Below are 9,012 nucleotides of genomic sequence, written 5' to 3'. Positions count from 1 at the left end.
CTGAAGAAAATAATACCTTAAAAAACAGAATAGGACAGATGACAAAAAGAAGCACAAAAATGTACAAAAGAGAAGAACTCCTTAAAAATGAGAACTGGCCAAAATGGAAAGAGTTGTCCAAAAATTTCATGAAGAGAAAAATCCTTTAAGAAGCAGTATTAGTCATATGGGGGGCAGTATAAAATTCACTGAAAAAATAATTCTTTAAAAATTAAAATTGGGCAAGTAAAAACTATTGATTATGTGAAACATTAAGAAAAAATCAAACAAAATCAAAAGAACCTAAAAACAGAAGAATATGTGGAATATTTCACTGGAAAAAAACTGACCTGAAAAATAGATCAAGGAAAGACAATTTCAGTATGATTGGAATACTTGAAAGTCATGATCCAAAAAAGTCTGGACAGCATCTTTCAAGAAATTATCAAGGAAAACTTCGCTGATATCCTAGAACCAGAGAGTAAAATACAAATTGAAAGACAAAATTGAAAGAGATCCCCAAAGGAAAACTCCCAAGAATATTGTAACCAGGTTCCAAGTCAAGGAGAAAATATTGTAAACTGCCAGAAAGAAAGTCAAATATCATGAAGTCACAGTAAGGTAACACAAAGTTTTACCAGCTTCTACATTAAAAGATCAGAGGAATTGGAATATGATATTCTGGAAAATAGAAGAGCTAGGATTGCAACCAAGAATCCTCTACCCAGCAAAGCTGAGTATAATATTTCAAAGGGAAAATAGGTATTTAATAAATCAAGAACTTTCAAGTATTCCTGATGAAAAGATCAGAGTTGAATAGAAAGTTTGACTTTCAAATACAAGACTCAAGAGAAGCATAAAAAGATAACCATGAAAGAGAAATCATAAGGAAATCAGTAAGGTTAAACTAATCGCATTCTTATATGGAAAGATAATTCTTTTAATTCCCAAGAACTTTATCATTATTAGATCAGTTAGGAGTATACATAGACAGAAGGTATGTGTGCAAATTAGCTATGATGGGATGATATCCAAAAAAAATAAAATTAAGAGGTGAGAAAGAGGAATTCACTGGGAGAAGGAGGTAGAATGGGGTAAATTATCTCACATAAAGGAGTTACGAAAGAGTTTTTTTTTTTTTTAATAGTAGAGAGGAACATGAAAGGTGGTGGGCAAGACTTGAACTTTACTTTCATTGAAATTAGCTGAAAGAGGAGATAACATGCACATTTCTCTAAGTATAGAAATCCACCTTACCCAACAGGGAAATAGAAGTAAGAGAGAGAGGGGCTGGTAGAAGAGAGGGCAGATTGGGAGAGATGGTGGTCAAAAAAAGAACACTTTTGAGGAGGGATAGAAAATTGAAAAGAGAAAGAAGAAGAAACAAGGGGAGAAAGAGAAGGAAACACACAGGAATCAAAATGAAGAATGAATGGGCTAAAACAAAAGTAAATAACAGAGTGGATTAAAAATAAGAATCTTAGAATATATTGTTTACAAGAAAAACTTGAAGCAGAGTGACACACACAGAGTAAAGGAAAGGGGCAGAGTAGAATCTATTATGCTTCAGATGAAGCAAAAAAAAAAAGCAGGAATAGAAATCATGATCTCAGTCAAAGACAAAGCTAAAATATATCTAATTAAAATATATTAGCAAACTACATCTTTTTAAATAGCTTTTTATTTATAAGTTGTATGCATGGGTAATTTTACAGCATTGACGATTGCCAAACCTTTTGTTCCAATTTTTCCCCTCCTTCCCCCCATCCCCTCCCCAGATGGCAGGTTGACCAATATATGTTAAATATGTTAAAGTATAAATTAAATACAAAATAAGTAGACATGTCCAAACAGTTACTTTGCCGTGCAAAAAGAATCGGACTCTGAAGTAGTGCACAATTGGCCTGTGAAGGAAATCAAAAATGCAGGCAGACCAAAATATCATCTCCCAGAGTTCTTTTGCTGGGTGTAGCTGGTTCAGTTCATTCCTGCTCTATTGCAACTGGTTTGGTTCATCTCATTGCTGGAGATGGCCACGTCCATCAGAATTGATCATCATATAGTATTGTTGTTGAAGTAGATAATGATTTTCTGGTCCTGATCATTTCACTCAGCATCAGTTCATGTAAGTCTCCCCAGGCCTTTCTGAAATCATCCTGCTGGTCATTTCTTACCGAACAATAATATTCCATAACATTCATATACCACAATTTATTCATGCATTCTCCAATTGATGGGCATCCACTCATTTTCCAGTTTCTGGCCACTACAAAGAGACCTACCACAAACATTCTATGCATCCAAATTATTAATGGAAAAGCTAAATGAATTATAGGAGGAAAGAGTCAGAATAAACTATACTAATGGATCTCAACTTTTCCCTCTCAGAACTAGATAAATCTAACCAAAAAATGAACAAGAAAGAAGTTAAGGAGATGAATTGGACTTTAGAAGAATTATAACCTCTGGAGAAAATTGAATGGGAAAAGAAAGAAATAAAACTAGGAGGTGATTTTATGGGGAATACGCCAATAAATTAGAGAAACCACTATTTAAGTTGATTTAAAAAATAAAGAAGAAAACCTAATTACTAGTACCAAAATCAAAAGGATGACTTCACCACCAATGGAGATGAAATTAAAGCTATTATTAGAAGCTATTTTGCTCAATTATATGCTAACAATACTAGCAATCTAAATGAAATGGATGAATATGTATACAAATATAAATTGCACAGATTAACAGAAGAGGAAATAGAATACTTAGTAACCCTATCTTAGAAACAAAAATTAAACAAGTCATAGATGAAAAAAATCCCCAGGACCAGAGAAATTCACAAGTGAATTCTACTAGATATCTAGAGCAATTAATTCCAAAATATATAAACTATTTAGAAAAATAGGCAAAGAAGGAGCCCTACCCAATTCTTTTTATGACACAAATACTTAATGCTGATACTTAAACCAAGAGCAAAAATAGAGAAAGAAAACTATAAACCAATTTCCCTAATGAATTTTAATGTAGAAATTTTAAATAAACTACTAATAAGGAGATAACAGCAATATATCACAAACATTATACACTGTGACCAAGTAGGTTTGTATAAATGCAGGGCTGCTACAAAATAATGAAAACTGTCAGAATAATTAACCATATTTATAACAAAAACAACAAAAATTATATGGTCATCTCAATGGGTCCATAAAAAGATTTTGACAAAATATAACAATCATTCCTTTAAAAAGAATACTAGAAAGGACAGGAATAAATGAAGTTTTCCTTAAAATAGTCCGTAACATTTTCTCTGAAACCGTCAGCAGACATTATCTGTAATGGGGATAGTAAACTAGAAGCCTTCTCAGGGGTGAAGGAAGAATGACGATTGTCATCACTGTTTTTCAGTATCGTACAAAAATTCCAGCTATAGCAATAAAAGAAGAAAAGGAAATTGAAGGGATTAGAAAAGGCAGTGAGGAAACTATCACTCTGTAGATGATATGATGGTATACTTGGAGAATCCCAGAGAATCAACCAAAAAACTAGGTGCAATGATTAACAACTTTAACATAATAAATGCAAAATCATCATCATTTCTATATATTGCCAACAAAGCCCAGCAGTAAGAAATAGAAAGAGAAATTTCTTTTAAAATAAATGTAGCTAATATAAAATACTTGAGAGTCTACCAGACAAGAAAAATCCAGGAACTTCAACAGTTACAAAACACTTTTCACACAAACAAATCAGATGTAAAGAACTAGGAAAATATTCATTACACATGGGACAGGACAAACCAACATAACAAAAATGACAGTCCAACCTAAATTAGTTTACTTATTCAGTGCCATACCAATTAAACTACCAAAAATTATTTTACAGAGCTAGAGGAAATGACAAAATTCATCTGAAAGAGCAAAAGGCCAAGGATATCAAAGCAATCAATGGAAAAAAAATGTGAAAGAGGGTGTCCTAACTGTAGTAGATCTCTAACAGTATTACAAAGCAAATAATCTGATAATAGCTAGCAAATGGAGTGGTGAGTCACTAGAATAGATTAGATACACAAAACACAGTAGTAAATGAACATAGTAGTTTAGTATTTGATAAAAGTAAAGAAGAACTAAAGCAAAAAGGACTAAGTGACTTGACCAGAATCGTATAGTTAATGTATCTAAACCCAGATTTGAATTGAAGAAGACAAAATCTTCCTGACTTCAGACCCAACACTATAGCCACTGGACCACTTAGCTGACCCAAAACAAAAATTTAATTAGTTGATGTGAGGGAAAATCTCTTACTTGCTTTGATTTGCAGTTCTCTAATTATTACTAAGAGCATTCTTTCAGATGGTTGTTAAATAGTTTGCAATTCTTCTGAAAATTGTTGTTTGGTGAGTTGTTGTTCTTCATTCTCGAAGAGCACCAAAATGACATCACTATATTAAAGTCAAATTAGAGTATGTCTGACTATAGCTGATCAGACCAATATGAGCTTGGAACACTCTGCCACAGGTCAGGCACAAATAGTCTCTATGAACAGTGGAGGGGGGGGGTGGCTCTCTAACTTTGTGCATCTCATGTTTCTTCTGATCTACTTCAATTCTGTTTTGCTCATAGAGCACAGCACCTTCTCTGATGAGGGCACACCATGTTGGGTGGTCCTGTATCAGTGTTTCGCGTGTTGTACAATCAATCCTAAAATTCTTGAGAGAATCTGTGAGAGTGTCCTTGTATTGGTTTTTCTGACCACCCTGTGAGTGCTTGCTCTGTGTGAGTTTGTCATAGAATATTCTTTTTGGTAAGAGTATATTTGGCATTGAGAAGTATATATATATATATATATATATATATATATATATATATATATATACTTGAATCAATGCTCTACTGAGGAATGATGTGGTGAGTATGTGTATGTGTGTGTCTGTGTTTTAGTTCTTTATATAACTTAGATAGCAAGCCTTAGCTTAGAAATTTGAAAAAATTATTATTCTTTTACTACACTACCACTTCCTTTCTTACCCTAGGAGCATTAATTTTGCTTGTGTTGAAGCTTTTCAGCATATGTAGTCAAAATTATGTATTTTTTCTTTTGTAATGAACATTACCTCTCATTTGGTTAAGAACATATATCCAACACACAGCCATTAGAGGTATATGATCTGTCTCTCCTATACTTTTGAAAAATGGTATGATTTTTAGTATTTCAATTACATATCAGTTTATAATTGGCAAAAAAAGTTTAAGGTTGTTATCTAAGTCTAATTTCAAGCACACTGCTTTCTTACTTTTCTAGCAGTTTTTAACCAAATAGTAAGTTCTTTTCTAAGTCATTTATGCTCTTTTGGTTTATCAGACACTGGGTCATTTAAAACCAATGTTTTTGATTCTCCCTTGTCTAGATTGTTCCATGGAGCTATATCTCTATTTTTTTGCGATCCAATGTATTTGCTAAATATATATATATATATATATATATATGTATGTATAATTGAGACATGAAAGTGCTATTTTTCCTTCAACCCCTATTCTTTTTCATAATTTTTCTTGAAATTCTAGGACTTTTCTTTCTTTCTCCTAATGAATTCTGTTATTATTTTATCAAGTTGTACAGAATATCCCTTAGAACTTTGAACAGAAAGATTTTAAGAAAGAACATCACTAGCCTCCCAGAGAGAGGAGTAAACTGCTAAGGATAAGATTGAGTTCTACATTTAGAGTAGGAAGGGATCTCAAGAGGCACTGAGTCCAGGCCTCTTATTTATCAGATGAGGAAACTGTGGCCCAAGGAGATGAACTGCAGAAGGCTCAGATCTGCAACTTAAAAGAAAATATAGTTGATAATAAATATTTTATTTTTTCTGTCTGTATATTGCCCTTTAAATAAAAATAATTCAAAGAAGTTAATTTTGTTTTGAAATAAAGATGTTCTTCTCCCATTTCCATTTGAAACTTATGAATAAAAAATTCACTGTGTTAATTAACCTAGCTTGATCCATTCAAGGCATTCTTAAATTCTGGTTCCTTTTGAAAGATACTTTCTTGCTGAATCTGAGGAGAGAAGTGACTATCCTACCCTTGCCTCTGCTCCCAGGGATGCTCAGGAGTTCTGACCCTCCTCTGAAAGCCCCGTGTCACCCATGGCTCTCTTGGTGGGGCAGCCATGCTTCAGGGAGCCCAAGGAGACTGTCAGGCAGCATCCACAAAGGGAGGCTTGCTCACTTTCAATTCCACTCCCATTACAAAATGTGCGAAAAGGTTGCATTTGGAGGCACAACCAGGGCACCATCTGACTCCTCTGCCCTCTACACCACGTTCAAGGCTCCACTTCAAGACTTGCCTCCAGAGTCATCTCATCTCTGTAGCCTTTCCAAAGGTCCCAGCTCCTCAAAGGGCCCTCTCGTATGGGTTAGGCCTCTCCTTTGATCCTTGGTGCCCCCCCAACTTCTCTTAGACATTTGCATTTGCACTTATCCCCTGGAAATGCTTCATGGGGCAGACCCTGTGCCCAGGACCAAGGAACAGTTCCTCCACCTTCTCAGAAGTTGTCTCAAAGTAACTCCTGTCCCAGCGTTCCCTATACTTTGCTATGCCTAATTCAGAAGGATTGTCCAGTAGAAATCAATTCGACTTAACTCAAGCCAGCAAATATTTAATAAGAGCTTACTGTCTGGCAACTCGGTAGCTATCAGTGGATAGAATGCTGCCTCAGATACTCAAAATCCTCCCTCAGATACTTACTAGCTGTGTGACCCTGAGCAAGCAAATTAACTTGTTTGCCTTGATCCACTGGAGAAGGAATTAGCAAACTACTCCAGTATCTTTGCCGAGGAAACTTCGTGGACAGAACTGGCATGCTATGGTCCACTGGTTCATGAAGAATCAGGCAAGACCGAAGCACAAAACACCCACATATGTCAGACACTAGGAACTGGGAAGAAGACAACAACAGTCCTTGCTCTCAAGGACCTTAATAAATACTTGTTGGTTGGTTGAGTTTGACACTGAAAGTTGGAAGGTTTCCAACCGAGCTAATCCTGAGGTGCCACAGGACTAAAACACTAAAGAAAGCATTTGCAAGATCCAAGAAAATACAAAACAGGTCTGCCAAACCAGGTCCAGATATTCTCAGAACCTGGCCTAAACACAAAGTTTAAAGTCAAGAAGGAAGGCTGGAAGTATGAGTCAGAAGAAAAAAAGCAGAGGTTCTCAAACCTTTTAAATAGGGGGCCAGTTCACTGTCCCTCAGAGTGTTTGAGGGCCGGACTATAGTAAAAACAAAAACTGTGTTTTGTGGGCCTTTAAATAAAGAAACTTCATAGCCCTGGGTGAGGGGGATAAACAACCTCAGCTGCTGCATCTGGCCCGTGGGCTGTAGTTTGAGGACCCCTGAAAAAAAGAATCCTACAATAAAGACCCATTATGGTGACAGATATGACCAAGACCTAAATGCTCAAAAAGAAAAAGCCTCCAAAACATCTGAGCAAATCTCAAAGAGAGGGTGGTCATAAATGCAACTAGAATTTCTGGATTAAGTGAAATAAACCATGAGCCTCACAAAAGCATTATAAAATAACTGTGTAGATGAAATGATCGTGCTAGAAGAATGAATTGGAAAAGAAATGAGAGAGGTGGAGGAACAATTTAGAAGAAATTTAACAGCTTGACACAAAAGGTAAAAAAAAAAAAAACTTTCCCTAAACAATAGACTCTGTGAACATGAGAATGGACCAAACAAAAATTAATGATTGCATGAGATAACAAGAAATAGGGAAACAAAATCCAAAGACTGAAAAGAAGCAGAGCAAAATGGTCATTATCTAATATCACCAGCAATTGCCCTGGAAAACAGATCAAGGAGAGACCATTTAAGAATCACTGAACTTCATGAAAGTCATACAGAGAGAATCATATTCCTTTCTTGGTCATGGTGAATAGTCTTAAAAAATTTCACTAGTACATTATTCTTCCAAATACATGTAAAGAAAGTTTGCAACATTAATTTTTTGTAAGACTTTGTTACAACTTTTTCTCCCTTCATTCCTTACTCCCTTCCTCCCCAAGACAGCAAGCAATCCTATCTAAATTAATGATGGGAAATTCTGCAAACATGTTTCCATATTTGTCATGCTGTGGGAGAAAAATTAGAGCAAAAGGGAAACACACACGCACGCACACACACACACACACACACCCCAAAACAAAACAAAAAAGGTGAAAATACTATACTTCCATCTATATTCAGTCTTCATAGTTCTCTCTGGATGTGTATGTTTTCTATCACAGATCAATTGGAATTGGCCTGAATCAAATCACCTCATTATTGAAAAGGGCCAACTCCACCATAGTTAACCATCACATAATCTGGCTATTACTGTGTGCAATGTTCTTTCTCCTGGTTCTGCTCTCTTCACAATCAGCATCACTTCACCTAAGTTTTTCCAGGCCTTTCTGAAATGAATCTGTTCCTCTTATAGAGCAATAATATTCAAACATTCATATACCAAAATTTATTCGGCTGGGGATCCACTCATTTTCTACTTTCTTGCCAGAGAGAATCATATTTCAAGGATTCTTCAAAGGCCTCATGGGGCCACAAGGAGAAAGAGAGTTCAAATACTTCATGTCCCTCTGAATATCACCATGTAGGAGGGGGGTGGTGGTAGGGAAATTCCTGTTTGAGACCGTTATGTGCCATCTTTCATTTGTCCCCTGCCCCCAACTTTATTCCCTAGGGCATTCCATGGCTTTTGGGAATCTTATTTTTATGTTTCAAATTTTTCTTTTTTCTTTTAATATTGCAATTTGAGATACGTTTTTTATCTGGGGATCTGGGAAAGACCCTGTACTGCGCCTTGTGCAGAAAATGAGTTGTGGGAGATTGCAATTTGGCTGCTATTTCTGGGGACAGTGGCTGTTCCTGCTAGGCTCTGCCCCTCTTACGTCCCACTGCTATTTTGTGACGTCAAAATCTTGGCAGAGGGTGATTGGCTGTTAGTCAGCAATGTGTCGTCATACTGTCATCCGCAGGAGC

The sequence above is a fragment of the Sarcophilus harrisii genome, chromosome X, assembly GCF_902635505.1.
Source record: "Sarcophilus harrisii chromosome X, mSarHar1.11, whole genome shotgun sequence".
Taxonomy (NCBI): domain Eukaryota; kingdom Metazoa; phylum Chordata; class Mammalia; order Dasyuromorphia; family Dasyuridae; genus Sarcophilus; species Sarcophilus harrisii.
The sequence above is the reverse complement of the archived record's forward strand: the minus strand, read 5'-3'. Positions refer to the sequence as shown.